This window comes from Sphaerodactylus townsendi, linkage group LG13 (genome assembly GCF_021028975.2).
Source record: "Sphaerodactylus townsendi isolate TG3544 linkage group LG13, MPM_Stown_v2.3, whole genome shotgun sequence".
Lineage (NCBI taxonomy): Eukaryota > Metazoa > Chordata > Lepidosauria > Squamata > Sphaerodactylidae > Sphaerodactylus > Sphaerodactylus townsendi.
In genome coordinates this window covers 21,713,149-21,732,568 of record NC_059437.1, presented here as the reverse complement: position 1 = coordinate 21,732,568, position 19,420 = coordinate 21,713,149, and the positions used below count along the sequence as shown (strand labels likewise).

The window sequence follows — 19,420 nt, the reverse complement described above, 5'->3', positions numbered from 1 at the left end:
GATGGAGTGAAAATAAGACAGCAAAAGCAAGAATAAATTGACATAGCAACACAATCCTCCCCTAGAGGCCATCCAGCCCTATTTATGCTAGGCAGGAAAGGCCTGGGTAATACTACATCATCCTGAGACCAAATAGTTCTCTCCACAGTTCTGTATGTAGAGGGAATGGTGTGACATAATGATGTTTACTAGGGAGATTATGGTTACTGGGTGGTTTGCTATTGCTTTCTGCAGTCATCTGCACTTTACCTCCATTAAGCTGGGAACTCATTTTACTGACCTGAGAAGGATGGAGGGCTGAGTCAACCTTGAGCTGGCTGCCTGAAGCAGACTTCTGTTGGGATCGTATTCAGGTTGTGAGCAGAGCTTTTGACTGCAGTACTGCAGCTTACCACTCTACACCTTGGGGACCTTCTTGGATGAGAAGGGGAGGAAATAATTTCATGGCTATTATTTTAGCAACTAGTGGTGTCAAAATTAGTACACATTTGTTGGGAACAAAGAGAACAAACTGCCTGAGGATCTGACATAACTGTAGGCCCCCAGCATGTTTGTTTACACTGCTGAAGGTTACTACATAATCAAAGCTGTGCCTCTCTTATATTTTACATATGACCTTCATGACAGTGGCTTGCAGATTCAAATAGACGGTCTATTTTCCTTTCTAGGGAAATGCCATTCAAGGTTATTAATCAATTTAACAGCGTTAAATATTACATACTAAACTACTGAGTACGTGTGTGGGATTGGATCCAGAGGGAAATTCATAGAAGTAGTTGGCATGTCAAACCTTTCCATATCTTTCCCTTCCTCCAGCAGTTTGATGTTTGCTTTAAAATCTAAAGGGTCGGGAGACCCCCGCAAACAAAATGTGTCATAGTACTTGGTGGAGCATCAATGAGGGGGGAGAAATTAAAATTAATTACTTCTTCCTCTTCTATTGATGCAAGTCAGTAGCAAAATAGGAAGAAGGAGCTGAGTTTACCTGATTTCCCCTCATTGCTACAGTGGCCATACTTTGATGCACTTCCTTTGCAACACTCTCCTGACCCTCCAAAGAATTTTCAAAGTAGACAGTAGGTTGGTTGAGGAAGGCAGGGAAAGATGCACTCCTTACATGAACATTTATTCTGTATCCAATCTGTGTAATCAAAATACCACATAAAATATGCTATTTTCACTATTGATATTGTGTGGGGGTATTGTAAGTGAGCCCTCAGACTTTGCTCAAGATACCTCTCTGTAGCCCTGAAAACCAGCAGTGACCTTGACAAATCAGAGGACATTGCAAAGTCAGCTTTGATTACTTAACCAACTTGCTGTGAACCTATTTAGGAATATTCAAAATTAATTCCTCTGTGGCAAACACAGGCTGAGTGCTTTAACTGTCCAGTGGTTTTAAATAAAATACAATTGGCTTAGAGCTTTTCTATTTTTAGTTGAGGAAGATAACTTAGTTGTGACTTTTTTATTGGCCTTTGCTGAATCTTTGAATTTATGTTCAGCTTCTAGATATATATATTTTGTCTGACTTTGCTTTCTGGTAGACTGTAATATCCCAGGATGACCTGAATATGAGAAATCCAGTTCCAATCAGAATTTTGCCACATTGCATTGTCAGCACCTATGAGAAACCTCTTCCCGGCTGGAAAACTAACTCGAAGTGCAGTGCACTAATTATCTTTTGAACTCTACCACTGACTAGGAGTGTGCATTCCTATCTATAATGTGATGCATATCCACACCTTGTAGTATAGATAAAGGGCTGAGCTGTACGCTTTGTGACCAAATGAGCATTGCAATATGGATATAAGGCAGTATTGGAAGCCAATCTCCTAGTCCTTGAAAATGGCCTTTAGCCAGAATCATGTGTCCAAGCAATCTCATGAATCTAGAAGCTGCTAGAAATTGTCTGAGAGCTTGCTCCATAAATAATTTTCTGGGAAACATGGGTTAGTAAATTCTGAATGTGTCTGGTAAGCTCAGAACTTTTAGGTAACAAGTCTAAAATTGCCCCTTCTATGACTCTTTGGGGGCCCCATTTAAGGTGACAAAAAGCACCACAATGATTGATTGACAGCATCACTGCTCCTTTACATTTTCTGCAACTTTGTTTAAGCAGTGCAGCTCTAATAACCAATATGTGGAATTTGCTGCCAGAGAACATAGTGATGGCCACAGGCATAGAGTGCTTTAAAGGGAATTAGATTAATGGAGGATATGTCTATCAGTGGCTACTGGTCATGGTAACAAAAGGGAACTTGCTCATTCAGAGGCAGTAAATGTCTGAATACCACTGTGGGAGACAACCTCAGGGGAAAACCTTGGCCCAGTTGTTGGCCGTCCAGAGACACTTGTGTGAGATAGGATACTGTACTAGATGGACCTTTGGTTTGATCCAGCAAGTTTCTTCTTATGTTCTGAAGTCCTGTTAGCAGCAGCAGGAGGTCCTGCAGGACCCTGGAGAGCTTCCAAGAAGGGCAAATTCTTTATATCCTGTTAGATCTGAAGAATCTGCCTTTCTTGGGAGCTCTCCGGGGTCCTGCAGGACCTCCTGCTGCTGTCTGCTTCAGTTCCTTTTGCTGGATAAGTTATCTTTAAATTAGCCCAGTATAGGGTTAAAACTGAGCTGAAGAGGACAATGAGTTTCACACTTGTCTCCAGCCCAGTCAAGTAATGGCATCTAAACATGGAAACATTTATTGTAGGATTTCCTTTGATGGATCAATGCTTCTAATGCCACATAAAGGTTCACATTATATCTTGTTTTGACTGTACCCTCATATTATCCTTTCTCGGAGTGTGCTTCACTGAAAATGAATAATTGTTTCATCCGTTTAGGGCATAGAGAAGTGAATTGAAGTTCAAAGGCCTCATTTTTGCTTGAAAGTTCAGAACAAAGCTAGATTTGCCGAATAAGTGGATTGCCTTTTGAGAAATAGACCCCAAATTCCATCATCTTAGGAGCTGTAATTGTATTTGACAGCACCTGAAACATTTGGCAATTTCAGCGCCCTGCCTAATCTATTGTGACGGGTCTTCAAATAAGGGAGTATCTCTGGAGTCTTCACTATAATGGTGGTGAATGACTGCTTGCACCATATGGTAAAATGAAAGACTGTGTGTTTGTCAGTATCAACATCCTGTCAAAAATGAAATGGGGAAAAAAGATCTTGGAACTATCATACCTTTTAGTAACTTGTGCCATTGATCCTTTGCTGCTTTGGGGCACTAGCATTACAGAGAGAGAGTTTGCAGAAGGTTTTTTTAATCTGTTCTTGAAATATACAATTATTATTATTTAAATACTTCTGCTCCCTGTCTCCCTTTGAAAGTTGTTAGTTTAGTCTTATGTAGTTGCAGCCAGAATTGAACCAATGGTGAGGTATTGCTAAATGTTTACTACTTCCTGCCTCATTCATCAGGAAAATTGTTCTTTTGTGTTCTCTTTTACGTACAATAGTTGATTGAAGAAAACAGACCTATTAAATTCTACATTTATCCTGCAAATGAAAGATTTGTTTGTTCATTTCAGCATGTGATACTTTTGATTCCCCACTCCTCCACCTAAGCGGTGGAGGCTTATCTGGGGAACCAGATGTGTTTCTGTACTCCCATGTTCTTGCTGGGTGACCTTGGGCTAGTCACAGTTCATCGGAATTCTCTCAGCCTTACCTACCTCATAAGGTGTCTGTTGTGGGGAGAGAAAGGGAAAGGAGTTTGTAAGCCACCTTGAGTCTCCCTACAGAAGAGAAAGGTGGGGTATAAATCCAAACTCTTCCTCCACTTCCTCTTCCTCTTCTTAGTTGTTTAATTATGGTGCACTCTAAACATTACCAGCCCAATCCAGAGACCATGGCAGCTGGGGCCAGTGCTGCTGCTGCACCACCTCCAGACGGCTTCCAAGCAGCATGGGAAGGCAGCAAAATGTAGAGAATCCCCAGCCACTTGAACAGCCCTCAATGGAGAAAATGGACTTATGTCACCCTTTGGGTTGGCATCAGTTAGGGGGCTGCATGAAAGGCATTCCTGGCCCAAATGCCCACTGAAAGGCAATCAAGGTTGGCTCTGCCCCTGGGAACACCCCTAGCCTGCTCCCAGCCATGCTGGCATCCACAGTTATGCCAGTACAGCTCTAGAGCAGGCAGCCTCTTTTAGGTTAACACTGCACAGCTCCACAGTGCCTGCCCACCACCCTGTTTGCCTCCCTGCCAGCATAGGTGCCACCTACACCAGTAGGGTGGGCAAACATGGTGACGCAAGCCTTCACAGCTTCCCAATTACACTTTGCACCCCCCCCCCCCGATCAAAATTGGGCTGTCCATATGTTGATGAAATTAGAGCCAGTGTTGCATATTGGTTGGTGTCTCAGACTGAAACTTGGGAGACACTGGTTCAAATCCTGATTAACCTAAAAATGATTGAATGACCTCAGTTTAGTCACTTTTTCTCAGTATAACCTAGCTTAGAGAGTTGCTATGAGGATAAAATGGAGGAAGGGACAGAATTTTGTACGCAGCCCTGAACATTACAAGGGAACAAAGGGATAAAGGGTACTAAGTAAATAAGCAAATAATTTAATCTGTGTAAAAGCTTAAAATTACATCACATTCAGAATGACTTGAGGAACTCAGATAGAAACATCTTGGTTTTGTTTTTTTTTTTTTTTTTTTTGGCAAAGGCAGACGCCACCGCCCCCCCCCCCCCCCAAATATGGAAACAGAGTGAAAATCCTAGGTGTGACCAGGAACAGATCTTTTTATCTCCTTATCCTGGAGCGTTTGGCTGCCTTCACATTCCAGTTTATATGGGAGAAGTAAAATATATACCTGGAGAAGGGGGAAGGAGAGACAAAAGAAATACAGGACAAATGGAGGTACAGAACAGGAAAGAAGGGTTGTGGAAGGAGAACAGAGGGAAAGAGAGACAAGAATTTTGTATGCAGCCCTGAACATTACAAGGGAACAAAGGGATAAAGGGTACTAAGTAAATAAGCAAATAATTTAATCTGTGTAAAAGCTTAAAATTACATCACATTCAGAATGACTTGAGGGCACAAGATACATCTTGGTTTTTTTTTTTTTGTAAAGGCATACATACATTCCCCGCCCCCCAAATATGGAAAACAGAATTAATCCTACCCAAATTGTGACCAGGAACAGATCTTTTTATCTCCTTATCCTGGAGCGTTTGGCTGCCATTCCGGTTTATGGAGAAAAGTAAAGCCTTATACCTGGAGAAGGGGGAAGGAGAGAGAACCAAAGAAATACAGGACAAATGGAGGTACAGAACAGGAAAGAAGGGTTGTGGAAGGAGAACAGAGGGAAAGAGAGACAAGAATTTTGTATGCAGCCCTGAACATTACAAGGGAACAAAGGGATAAAGGGTACTAAGTAAATAAGCAAATAATTTAATCTGTGTAAAAGCTTAAAATTACATCACATTCAGAATGACTTGAGGAACTCAGATAGAAACATCTTGGTTTTTGTAAAGGCACGCCCGCCCGCCCTCTAAACATTACCAGCCCAATCCAGAGACCATGGCAGCTGGGGGCAGTGCTGCTGCTGCATCACCTCCAGAGGGCTTCCAAGCAGCATGGGAAGGCAGCAAAATGTAGAGAACTACTTCAGGCAGAGAGGGAATAGAGGATATAAAATGGAAAAGGTATGGTGTCAAAACCCGATGAAACGGTTCCCGGTTGTTTGGAGCTTAGCTCAAAATGTTCACCTTGATATGTTATCTGATATGAACCTACCTCAAAACTGAAATTTTCCAGAGAGACTTTGGGGTGTCACCATGGTAAGAATTTTGACAGGTGGCAACATATGATATGTTTCTCCCCCCACCCCTTCCTGGTAGTATTAAGATTGTGGAAAGCCCCCCGAACCATTATTAGATGCTACAATGTTATTCCCACCATCATGCTCAGGGCTGATTCTCTGCATTTCTAGAGCTGCTACCTCCTCCACTGAAGCGGCGGCTTGTGATTTTATTCTGTGTGGTACATCTCATTGTAACTGATGGCTTTTAGATTGTCACGAGATGCCTGTGAGGGACAGAAATGTTTTAATAAATCATGATAGAGTGGAGAAGGATGGTACAGAGGTGGGAGCTCACTCCATCCTCCACTCCCTCTCATCCATATCTTCTAAGATATATACAAAATCCAGTTTTCAAGAGGTTGAAAGAGCACGGTTTGTAGCGATCAGTATTTGTATACTTGTGTGTGCACCGACTGGAGGTGAAAGTTTACTTGCATGGACTCTCCTGTGCAATTTGAGGGTAGCTACAGAATACAGAAAGAGACAATGCTTCATGTTACCAGCAGTTGTACTATACTTTCTCTTCTAGCCTTTAATTTCCAAATTAGACTATATGGCAGGCTACATTGTGGAGGGAGGAACTGAATTGGTGCATTAGCAATGATTGCTTTTTTCCTTTGCCTCTAGGCGTAGCACAGTGAAAACACCATACTAAGAAATCTGTCAATGAGACTAAGAGGACAGCTGCATTAAGAGCCCTGTTTAAATGCAATAACGCCATGAACCATTTCTTCCCTTGTTCTTTGAGGATTGCTACATCACTCAGCAGCATGGCCCAGGCTGGCCTGGTCTTCTTAGATCTCAACAGCTAAGCAGGATCTGACCTGGTTAGTACTTGGATGGGAAATCACAGAGAAAGTCCAAGGTTGTTGCTAACCAGAGGCAGGCAATGAGAAACCAACCTCAGTAGGTCTTTTATTTTGAAACCCTCAAAGGGTCACCACATTCTTCCATGGAAGAATCTAGCACCATCAAGGTGATGTTGGATGCTGAAACCCACACAATGGGACATTTATTTATTTATTTATTTATTTATTTATTTATTTATTTATTTATTTATTTATTTATTTATTTTTATTTATTTATTTTTCTATCCTGCCCTATCCCCGTAGGGCTCAGGGCAGGTTAGAACAGTTTTCACAAACACACACACACAAACACACACACACACACACACACACACACACAAGAGGCATCGGCGAGGGATCACACACACAAACACACACACACACACACACACACACACACACACACGTGTACAAATATATGTAAATATAGTACAAAAATAATACTATGGTGTTAAAACCAATACTAAACAGATGTTTTAAAAAATGGATGACGATGCATCTCCCTTCACCTCCCCCCGCCCTGGAGGCCAAAAACCAATGACATCACTTCGTTTAAACTGGCTGGTTGGGTGGAAAAGGATCTTCCCCACCCCACCTTGTGACAAATGTTCTCATCCACTTCATGTGGTCCATTCACATGGTTAGTCTATAGAGCAGGAATGGCCAAAAACATGCTTCCCTTACACCCTGCCTATATACCATCACCAGCTTCTGAGCATGGTGCCTGTGTGCAGAACGACTGTAGGCCTGTGTGCGCTTTGGGAATGGAAGGCTGTTAGATAGTTTGGCACCCTTTTGCCATCTCCTGGTCACACAGTTTCAGCTTATTTGCAGAGGTGACAGCAGCCATCCATCCCACAGCAACAGGGAAGCAGTCACTCATAGTATGAGTTACCATCACGATATGGTGTGTGTGGAGAAAATCAGGGCTTAGAACTTTCTTGAAAGCAGTTTTCTCAAGAAACTGAAGCTTCCACTCTGAAAATAATGTAGTTATTGGTTAAATTATTCAGTTTATAAACCTCTCAGGCAAGAAGGAAGTACACAGTGTGGGAGAAAAGCCACCAGAAAGCATTTTGCTTGCCCCCAACACCTAGATCCAGTCTTTCATGTTGGCACATGTCATCCTTACTTTTGAAAGAATTCACGTTTTGCTTATGAAAGACTATAATTGCAGACCTTCAGTGGAACCCACTGTCTCTGTATCTGCACAGTCTCTGAGCCAGGTATGACTCATGATCAGAGAGAGGCATGTTCAAAGTGGTCACTCATGCAGAGGCACTGTTGACCAGCTGTCAGACTGTCAGTTAGAGACTGGAGTCTGAGAGGGGCTTGCCTTCTAGCTCCTGCTTTTCCAACATACATGTGAGGTGTGCCTAAACAATAAGGAGGATAGGGATATTCTTTACCCTAGGTCTGTCTCTCCCTGGCCTTGGCCAGCTGTCTGGCTTTAAGGATAAGACTTGGCCTTCTTCCTCCTTGGCGTCTCCAGGAAGACCTTACAATGGAGTATCTGGATTAGGATTTCTTCTTGCTCCCACCAATGCATCCCAAGCTATTTTAGCGACAGGTCTCCCACCCAATGGGCTGTTGTCCCTACACCCTTTCCAGCCTACGATTTCCTCTCCAAGACTTGAAAAGCCTCACTTAGTCCCTCCTCCTCAGGGCTAGGGTCTATCTCATTTTTCCACAGGCTGTTTCTGGTTTGCGGGGCCTTCCTTCTGCTCCAGGAAGCCCCAGAGGGCACTTTTCCTTTTCCCAGTTTCCTGTCACAGCCCAACTACTAGGGGTGTGCATTCAGCAAAGCTGAGAGTTCCCTTGGGGGAAAAATAGATGCAATGTAAGGAAACTAAAAAAAACCCAACAGATCCCCAAAATGCCATTTTGGGGCTCAGTCTACTTCAGCTTCACCACCATTAAAATAGATGAAGGTAACGCCTTTCCTTCTTTCCCTCATTTATCTGTTGACCCACCACAGTCCAGATGGGCTCAGAGGTGGCAGGCAGCAGGGGTGAATGCTGGGCTCAGCCCAAATGGGCCCAACGTTAATCTCCCCTCCCCAGCATTTGGCTTCCTCCCACTCCATCAACTCCAAAGTCCCGGTCCAGCTCTGTCTCCTCCACTTCCAAAGTCCATGTGAGTCTTGGAGGCAGCAGGTGGTGCAAAGCTTAATGCTGGTCTTGAGCCCAGTGTTAAGTTCTGCACTTCCTGCCACTTCAGAGACTCATGTGGACTTCGGAAGCTTGGAATCTTTTGAGGATTGGGGTTAATGTTCCTTTAAAAATTCAGAAAAAGCCAGGGCATTTTTAATATATTTTTTTGAAAAATTCTGTTTTGTTCAACCTGAACTCACTTCCCCCCCCCCCCATGGTGCACAGCCCTACCAGCTACCCTGCGCTTGTGTCTCTTTACCTTCCCTTCCTGCTCGATCTCCGGCAGCCAAAGGTGATCACCTGAGCCCCCTGCTACTCATGCAGAGCCAGGCACCTGTAAAGACTGCAGAAGGCTGCTTGGCCATGCTGGCAGGGGCTGATGGGAATTGTAGTCCATAACATCTGAAGTGCCAAAGGTTCGCCACCACAGCTCTATGCAGGACGGTAGCCACAGAGGTGCCAAAGGGAGCAGGGCCTCATCAATCTTTTTCATGCCCCTCCAGTCAACACTAGGACTGGTGTGAAACAACCACGAGTCTTTCAAGTAGAAATTCTCTATTTAAAAAAAGGAAGGAGGTAAAAATGTGTGAATCCTCTCATAAATCTTCCAAAATTGAATTCTTTATGCAATTGGCTAGAACAGAATTAGCAGTTAGCAGGGCTAAAGTGCCCCAATTGTAAAAGCCTGGGGATGGGGCGGGTGTGTGTGTGTGTGTGGGTGTGGGTGTGGGTGTGGGTGTGGGTGGGTGGGACGGACGGACGGACGGACGGACGGACGGACGGACGGACGGACGGACGGACGGACGGACGGACGGACAGACAGACAGACAGACATGGGATGTCTGAAATGTTTTTGCGCTTTTCTAATTTTTGTAATTCAAATCTATTGCATTGCTTATTAGATCCCTCAGGGTATTCAATTGTATTACTTTGCAACATATACCCACCTTGAGTTTCAGGTACAAAATTGGCAAAGTAGAAATAAAGCACAAATAAATAAATGATAAAGAAAATAAAGAACGATGGCCTGACCACCAGTGTGAAAAGTTTGGGGCTATGGACCTGACTCTCTATGGCAGGGGAGTCAAACTCGCGGCCCTCCAGATGTTCATGAACAACAATGCCCATCAGTCCCTCCCAACATGAGCATTGGCTATACTGGCAATGGCTGATGGGAATTGTAGTTCATGAACATCTGGAGAGCCACGAGTTTGAGGTCTGTGCTCTACAGCATTATACTCTGCTGAGGCCCCTCCCCTCTCCAAATCCCTCCCTTCCCAAGCTCCCTTCTCAAAATCTCCAGGTATTTCCTAACCCAGAGCTGACAATCCTAACCCCTCCCCTCGACGCCATTCCCCAGGTCAAGTTTGCAGTTTCCATCTCTCTCCATTGCTGCCTTTCAGTGTCCATTAAAACATTTGGAGGATTGTTCATCTGTGGCTTGTCTTAGGGTCCTTCCCAAATGATGACTTCATTTTTACTGGTTGGGTGCTGGATAGTGAGTTCTTGCATCTGGCACACTTACTTGGGAAATGGGTTATGAACTAAGGTTGGAGAAGCAGCGTCTTAAAAGCCCTGCAGAACTTCCCGTGCACTGATCAAAAAAGCAAACAGAATCCTGGAGAGTGTGAAAGGCATAATATAAGGAAAGTGGAGATAATGCCACTGTGAATGCTGGAAACACTGAGTATTTATAAGCAGGCTCTCCTTTGAATGCATTGCATTTAAATATTAATCAGCTCATAAATATGCATGTTTTGGTTACTTGCACAAAGTAAAAAGCCGTGTGTTTAATTTTCCTAGTATGTGTAGAGGTGTAAATAATTTAAGCAAATGATACTTTGTTCTTTGAGAATTTTGGGATGCATAGTGGGACTGATTCCACCAACACTTTCTTGTGCATCCAGATGAGATGCTAAACTCTAATTTACATATTGTTGATTCCCCCTCTACTTCAGATGATTTGGTATAGCCCTGTAGTAAATGCTTAAGCCTTTCCTTCTCCTTGAATTTTTATGAGTTTGCAAAGCCTACTTTGCGGGGTTGAAAATCTCACCCTAATAGCTCTTGTAGGGGTGGGAGGAAGCAAAGATGTTTGTTGCAGTGAACAATTTCAACCATTCTACGACTCAGAAAGTAATTCTAAACAAGTCTGTTCAAAATCTTCCTTTGATCTATTCATTGGGTCTTACTTCCTGGGAAGTATCCTTAGGACTGTACTGCAAAAAATGCTACAATGCAGTGTATGGATGGGGCCCTCCAAGGGAAGCCTGGGCAGTTGTTAGGAAATGTACAATGTCCTCTCTGGCTAACAGTTTTCAGTATGATGAAGCCAGGAACTTGGAGGTCAATGCTGCCCTGCCTTTCTCAGTCCATATATTACAGGAGATCCTCTGCTGAGTATTAATTGTCAGGGCTGGATTTCAGCAGGACACACTCTCCCTTTTTTTCTTTTTAATAGCCATTTTTCTGTCTTCAAGATTAAATTATGCAAATTCTCTTGCTGGATCAGAGCTGAGTTTCAATTAAACCAACTCAGTGTCTCAGACAGTGGTCAGCCAGATTTCTTTGAAGGCTCTTTGGAGATAGCCAAACTCTTTTGTTTGCCTTCAGAATATGGATATTACTGACAGTTTATTGGCCTTTTCCCAACTAATTACCACTTCTAGACACTCATTAGGAAAATCTATTAAGAACCATCTTACTATCTCAAGGGGAAGTAGAGCTGTGTGTCATCTGCACATTGATGGCACTTTCCCAGCTATTTCATCTTGGAACAAAACACGGGACAAGATGGAATCCAACAGGGCTATAAGGCTCAAGGGGCAAGGAACTAAATGGTTGTTCTCCAACACCAGCTTCTGGTACCTGTCAGCCAGGCAGAACCAGTGCTTTCAGTCCCCAGTTTGTCCAACCATCACAGAAGGGTACCATAACTGATGATACAGAAAGAACTCTTGGAGAATCAACAGAATAACACACACACACACACACATACACAATGATAATCACTTAGGGTAACCAAGGAAGTTTATTGCTAGAAGAAGAAAAAGAAGAGTTTGGATTCATATCCCCCCCTTTCTCTCCTGTAGGAGACTCAAAGGGGCTTACAATCTCCTTGCCCTTCCCCCCTCATAACAAACACCCTGTGAGGTGGGTGGGGCTGAGAGAGCTCAGAAGAACTGTGATTAGCCCAAGGTCACCCAGCTGGCATGTGTGGGAGTGCACAAGCTAATCTGAATTTCCCAGATAAGCCTCCACAGCTCAAGTGGCAAAGCTGGGAATCAAACCCGGTTCCTCCAGATAAGAGTGCACCTGCTCTTAGCCACTATGCCTCTGCTAGAACCAGGCCATGTGTTCAATTTAAATGGGTTTAGGTAATATGCCTTGTCTAGTTTCTGACCACATACAAGTACTCATAACCCCCCCAAAAAAGATATTTGTCATGTGGTTGTAGTTATTCAAATCATTCAGCTTCAACTTAAGTTTTTTGAGTGGGTGGTGGTTGAGGGGACATAACCATCAAGGTATTTGACACGACCTCTTTCTTTGATGAGGCACTCCCTATATCTTGGACCCAGCTGGGCAATCTTCTTTGATCAGCAAGTCATGCCAGGGAATGGCTGAGCAAAGATCTTGTAGGTGTCCCTTCAACCTGTCCACTTCTTCAGCCTTTGTAACTGAAACTCATCCAATCAGCTGCACCTATTGGTGTTTAGATCATAGTGAAGATGAGCAGGTTCCTCTGTGAAGTTCTACTGCTGTGTTGTTGGGGGAGAGAAACAAATGCTTTTCCACTGTTGTTACCACAGGCGTGAACATTCATTCTTGCCTGTGTTAGGTTGATATGACTATGCTAATTCTGACATGTAAGTTGGATTGTCTCATGATGCTGGAATGAGTGAGTGAGTGATTGACTGAGTGAATGAGTGAGATAACAACTAGGCAAGAGAATGGCATCCCTGAAGCTGAGGGAATAGGAGTAGATCATTCCTTTTCAATAAGTCTTTAAAAACCCTTTTGCCCAATCTGTATACATAGTGGCAAGCTGCATATCCATAACTGAGGATAGGATTTGGTGTGCTGTGCCAATGAACAGTGGTGGTTGGTTGAAGGGATAGTGGATGATGAAATCAATTTAGAAATGGACCTCTGTGTGCCAAATATTTGAGCAACTCTTCCTGCCGTTCAGTATCGTACTCCACTTCGTCATTGAAATGCGTTCTTGGCAGCTCCGCTGTAAAGGCCGCAGAAAAAGGAATCTCTCTCCAGGGTCCCCCTGTGATTGCCATTCATAACTGCTGTAAAATAATCAGAGGTCCCCATGAAACTGTTCTCAGTTCCTCCTGTTCTTCTTCTCCCATTAAAAAATAACAGCGTGGAGATGAATTCTTAGGGCTGCTGTTGTATAAACATTTCTGTAGCTGCTTCTTTCATATATCAAGGCGAAGGAGAAGAGATAAAACTGCAGGTGCTTCATTTCGCATTGCCAAGAATAAGACTTACTACTATAAAGATGGAACAGGCAGAGGCTGATTAATTCTACCATCCTTTCCATTATTTAGATGCCTAAAGCAATAGATTGTACAAAATGATGGGATCTGAAATGTGATTCTGACATTGATCATGGCAGGAGTCCCCATCGACTTCAGTAGAGCTACTTATGTACTTAAACTTAAGAAAAGGATTTAGCACTTTGCCAACTCTTGAATATTTTGAGTTTAATTTGAATATTTGAGATGTTAAGATCTTAATGCCTTGCTGAATTAATCACGGTCCATCTGGTTTAGCACACTATTGTTCCAAGAGACCAGCCAGATGCTTCTGGAAACCCGTAAGCAGGCCAAGAAGGTGAGAAGTTCTCAACTTGTTGCCATGTATCTGACACTTAGCATTAAACTGTAGAGGCATAGCAAGGAGGAAAAGTGCCCGGTGCACTGGTGCGTCCTCCACCCCCCATCCCACCCCAGAATGCCCCCGTCCCACCCCGGAACACCACTGCCACACCCCTGGAATGCCCTTGCTATGCCACCACCATGCCCTCGTCACACCCCCACAGGACCATGCGCCCGATGCATCATGCACCCCCCATCCCCTGGGAGCTACGCCTCTGCTATGCTGCTTCTGTACCAGGATAGGAGTTGCATCAGCCAGTAGCCACTGACAGACCTATCCTCCTTCAGTTTGTTTAAAAATCTTCCAGAACTGAGCTCTATATGAATCCTTCATTTGATAGGCACGTTTTCACTTACGTAAAAGGCCAGTTTTGGAGCAAGGTCAAGAAAAGGGATAACAACAAAGCAATGAAGTTGGACAATGAAGCCATTTTGGATCATTTGGGTAATAGGTTTGTTAATATATGCATCATAGCCTGGCTCTAGGAGCTGTAATGCTGATTGAAGTACATACTGTGATGTGTTTTGTCATTATCCTGTACTGAACAGAGCTGTAGAAATTGTAGGCAATAAGAGCCGGAGTCATACATCACAGATCATTTGGGACACAATGGAGTCAGTTTACTTGTTTGCTGTCCCTAACTTCTCAGAGATTATCTGCATATATGTGAACCAGTCCTTGTTTGGTTAATGAGTCTCTTTCCCTTCATATTAATGCAACACATTAGTTTGTGAAGGCAGAAACCAATGGCATGTCAGTTTACCTGTCTTCGTGGCATAGTGGTTAGGAGCACTGGACTCTGATTTTCAGAACAGGATTTGATTCATCACTTCTCCACATGAGTGGCAGACTCTTATCTGGTGACTAGATTTGTTTGCCCACATACCTTCTGGGTGACTTTGGGCTGGTCACAGTTCCTTCAGAACTCTCTCAGCCCCACCTACCTCACAAGGTGTGTGTTGTGGGGAGAGGAAGGGAAAGAGTTTGTAAGCTGCTTCGAGACTCCTTATAGAAGAGTGGGGGGTACAAATCCAAACTCCTCCTCCTCCTCCTTCATCTTTGTATTCAGAAGCGTAGATGATGATTGTACCAACTCATTTTCATATTTGAGAACCAGTGTCAGAGCTAAAGTAGGAATGGGAAGATTCAGGTTCAAATCCCCACTTGGTCATATAGCTCATTGGGTGACCTTAACACAGTCATTTTCAAGTTATCCATATCACAGGGTAGCTGTGAGAATAAAATAGAGGTCATGACAATCAGACACACCACCTTGAGCTCCCCAACTGATTAATGGATTTTTGAAATTTATTTATACCTCCCCTTTCTCTCCAGCATGGATGCAAATTGACTTCTTTCATTCTCTTCTCCTCTGTTTTATCTTCACAACAACCCCCTAAGGTAGGCTAGACAGAGAGTATGTGACTGGCCAAGGTCACCCAGCAAGTTTCCATGCCAGAGGTGGGATTCAGGGGGTTCCGAAGGTTCTGTAGAACCTGTTGTTAAAATGTAAAATATCACTTTTTAAATATTTAAAATATTTTATTAAGGATTAATATTTTTAATACTTAAAATAAAAAAGTGATATTAAAAATATATTTTTAATATATTTTAATACTTTTTAACAGTCATTATTTGAATCCCACCACCATCGGAACCAGTTGCTAAAATGTTTGAATCCCACCACTGATTCAAACCCAGGTCTCCCAGATGCTAGTCTGACATTTTAACCACTACACCACAAGGAAGACAATATTTACACTTCATCTTTCTTTTCCCAAACTGCTACTTTAAATAAAGACTTTCCTCAAGTGGTAGAGTTGCGACATGGAGCCTTCAAGTCCTCAGAGTGGATGGTGTGAATTGGCCCGAAGATGATAGTAATACCTGTCTTCTAAGTACACATCCTGATGCTTTAAATATAAACTTCGCACAATACAATCCTGCTTTCTCTCACCTGTTTAATTATCCATGTCATGATTTCTGGGGAAGCATTAATTCCCTTAGCGTAGCATAATGATGACTCAGATGGTTTATAGAAAAAAAAATAGAAGCACAAATATGACAAACTTTGCTCATCTGGAGTATGAAATTATCTCATTCTGGATTAATTTTAAAGCAATTTGTGAAGCATTTTCTTTTTACATAAATGGAGCTTGCGTAGCATTCCAATGAGGTGTTTAGAATCTTGCTCATAACGTATTTGCTTTTGCAGAGCCCTATTTTAAATAGTTTTGCAAGTCCATGTTCTGGTAAATAGGCAGTACTATATTCTCAAGAATTAACTGTGCGATTGTCACACTCTGGGTCTACTTCTCAACTCACCAGGCAGTTTCTGTGCCCTCTAGGCTGTTCCCACCCACCCACCCACTCTAGGATTCCCCCTAAATTAATCTGAGATTCAAGAGAATCCGATAATGTCATGATGACATCAGTCTGAGTTTGGGCTAAAAGTGATGTTGTGATGTCACTGCAACACCTCCCCCCATACACACACACACACACACCACCACTCTGCTGAGCCGTACCAAATAACGGGTTGGTGGGCAGAAGCTATAGCAGGAGACTTGGCAGCCCTGCACAATGCTTATGGGCCATCAGAGTCAGCGAGTACAACTTTCGCTTGACTGACTCACACCAGCTGCACATTACGAGAGGGTTGGGTGCTTCAACACACTCTCACAAAACCATTCTCCGAGTAGGAAAAAAAGAATGCCAGAAGGAAGGCAGAGCTGGCCTCTTCTGCCAGTTTGACTGGTTTTCTACATGCTCAGAGGAATTCTTTTCCTTGGGTGAAAAAAGCATTTGAACGCACAACCTTCTCCACCTGCAGCCTGAGGACAGATGCCAAAAAAGAGAGAGAACTTTGTCCCTAGATTTGCTGAACAGAACCCTTTGTTAAATTATCTGAAAGGATACATGAACGTTGCAAAGGAAATCTGAATGTAAATTTATGTTGCAGGAGAGCCTCGGTCTGAACTCGTGAACTCCATCAGAGTCCTATATGATTTGCATATCCTTCTATCTTCCTGCATTCTCTGCTCCTTCTCCAGATTAGCCCATGACATGCATGCGAAATGTGCTTCGACTCCCTTCTTGCTGTTACCCCAGATAGAAGCTGTATGTTCGGGAGTTAGTTCAGCCATTGCAAGAGGCAACAGGAGAAGGCGGAAGTTCCTTCTGCATACATGCCACAGTCCAGTCTAGTCCAGTGCAAAAACAGGATGTGCATGAAAGCAGGTGAATACTCAGATCTTGTATGATTGGGATGGGGTGGTCTGGGGAGCTCTGCTCTGTGAACTCCAGTTCTTGGAAACTGATCCTCAGCCTGTTTCAGAGGATGAACATCCCCCCCCCCCCCCCCAATCAGGGCTGAATTGCAATTGCATATTAATTAGGAAGAGAAGGCATCAGTAAGCTATGCTTCAGGAATTAGAATACAATTTTTATATTGTTGATGTTGAAGGCAGTATGTGGACAGTTAGTGGGAGATGGCAGGAAAAGCTTAATTTGGACACCAAAGACATGCAAGGCAAGTTACATCCTTTTCCTGAAACCCGGGAATGTTTTAGGGTGTTCTTTCTGGTTTCCTGGCAAATGTTCAAAAGTACTCGTTCCTTTAAGTCCTTGTGTTCGATCTATTTGTTTCCTGTTTACCTTCATTAGGTTTATCCTTTGCCCTTCCAAAGAATGCCTTGCTCTCAAAAAACTGAGACGCTGGAGGGGGGAGGGCCAAAATGGTCATATCTGAGTAACACATTAGGAATGTCCTCAGTGTGTATGGTAAAAGCAATGGAAGTTGGGGAAATTCCCAAATTTCCCCTGGAAGTTTGGGGGAGGGGTTACTTTGAGGGTGATGATGAAGGACTTTCACTCATCTCTATAGTCTTTACCATAAAAATTGAAGAAATTTGCAGCATCACCCAGAAATGACATTACATTCTCCGCAAATTCCCCCTCCCCAGATACTGCCCTCCTAATCTCCCTGTACTTGCTGAAGCAGTGTGGCCAACCCTAATCTCCACTCATGCCTCAGAGCAGATGCCACATACCGTAATCCTGACACTGAAAGCACCCCTCAGATTAAGCTTTGCATGGTTTGATTCATGTGCTTCTGTGTTCACCCCTTAAAGCAGAATCAAGAGTGAATTGCACATGTGGATCAGCTAGGTAAAGATCGGGTTAGTCTCCTGTGCAAGCACCGGGTCATTACTGACCCATGGGGTGATGTCACATTACAACGTTTACTAGGCAGACTATGTTTACAGGGTGGTTTGTCATTTCCTTCCCCAGTCATGTCCCTCATCAACCTGGATACTCATTGTATTGACCTCAGAAGGTTGGAAGGCTGAGCCAACCAGCTGGCTACCTGAAACCGACTTCTGCTGGGATCAAACTCAGGTCATGAGCAGAGCTTTGACTGCAGTATTGCAGCTTACCATTCTGCCCTATGGGGCTCCACAGATCAGCCACCACTAGTGAAATTTTTCCATGGACTCACATAGCTTCAAATGCAACTCTTTTCAATGGAATGGATGCATTTATTAGCTGCAAGTCATCAAGCCACGTAAATGCATGCATGAAATGGCCTAAAGTTTTTAGAACATTGTGCAAGAAATCAGTCTGAGTCCAGAAGAACACAGGGTAGCGATCGGAGTACTGTCGCAAGCCATCTGTCTGTGACTCAGATGCGGTCCAGGGTGCAGTTTAGAACAGAAGCCAGAATGGTAACTAATGAAATCATAAACTGTAGCTCTGTTTTCTTGGGCCTGGAGGGAACATATTGTATTAGAATCATAAATTTGAGTTTAGCTACCAGGATTACAGCTATGGTGTGCTGTGGTGGTAGGATAAAAGAGAGATTCTCTTGGGGAAGGTTAAAGGAGTCCAAGCGCCAGTTGTTAAGGAGTCGCGCAACTGTATGTCACAAAATCTTTAACATGTCTTGTGCCTCTGAGATAGTTCCATCAATGCCACACACAGTATCTGATTGTATCGCTAGGGTAGTACGTATATTATCTGCTGGAAGGTTACCAGGGCTTGAGATGTGTTTGCAGAGTGTGTTTTAATTCGGTGGTTTTACAGAGATGGCTCTACCCCCGACAGGCAAGTAAGACAGTCTTTGCTCACTGTTTTTTTTCTCTCTCTCTCTCTTGCTGTTCCTTCAAATGCCATCTGGGCAATGATGAGAGTGACTGACCAACTTTCACCTTTTTTTTTTTTTTGCTGTTTATGGTCTTGGTGGCCCCTGGGCAGGATTTAGCCTCCTGAAGGGTACCATCTGCCTTCTCCAAGTTGTAAATCTACAGGCATGACTATCCACCCACTCTTCAAAGTATCCTCCAGTAAAACTAGTTCCTGTCTATCTGACCCCTTTTGGAGGCTGTCTTCAAAATTGCCTGAGTTTTTAAGGCAATGACAGTTTTAAGGATGTAAGAAACCTACATGTCAGTTGCAAAACACTGCAAGTGAGGGAGGAAGACAGGTGATGGGGTTTTGAAAGCAATGGACGGAGTAAGCTGCAACATTTCTGTCTTCCATTTCCAGCAGCTTACAACATCACTCTCTCCTCCTCCACTAACTTCACAGTAACCCTGTGAGGTAGGCTAGGCTGAAAGAACTTTCCATGGCAGAGTAGAGATTCCAACCTAGTCAGACCCTCTTACCACTGCACCACGCCAGCTGTCAGGAGTTTAAAAAG

At 43.4% G+C, this 19,420-nt stretch overlaps 1 protein-coding gene across 7 annotated transcripts in view; it reads left to right on the top strand.

Annotated features, from left to right (window-relative positions):
- The window catches only part of GRIA3 (glutamate ionotropic receptor AMPA type subunit 3), a 221,850-nt gene that overhangs the window by 57,393 nt on the left and 145,037 nt on the right, over positions 1-19,420 (top strand). The window lies entirely within an intron of this gene.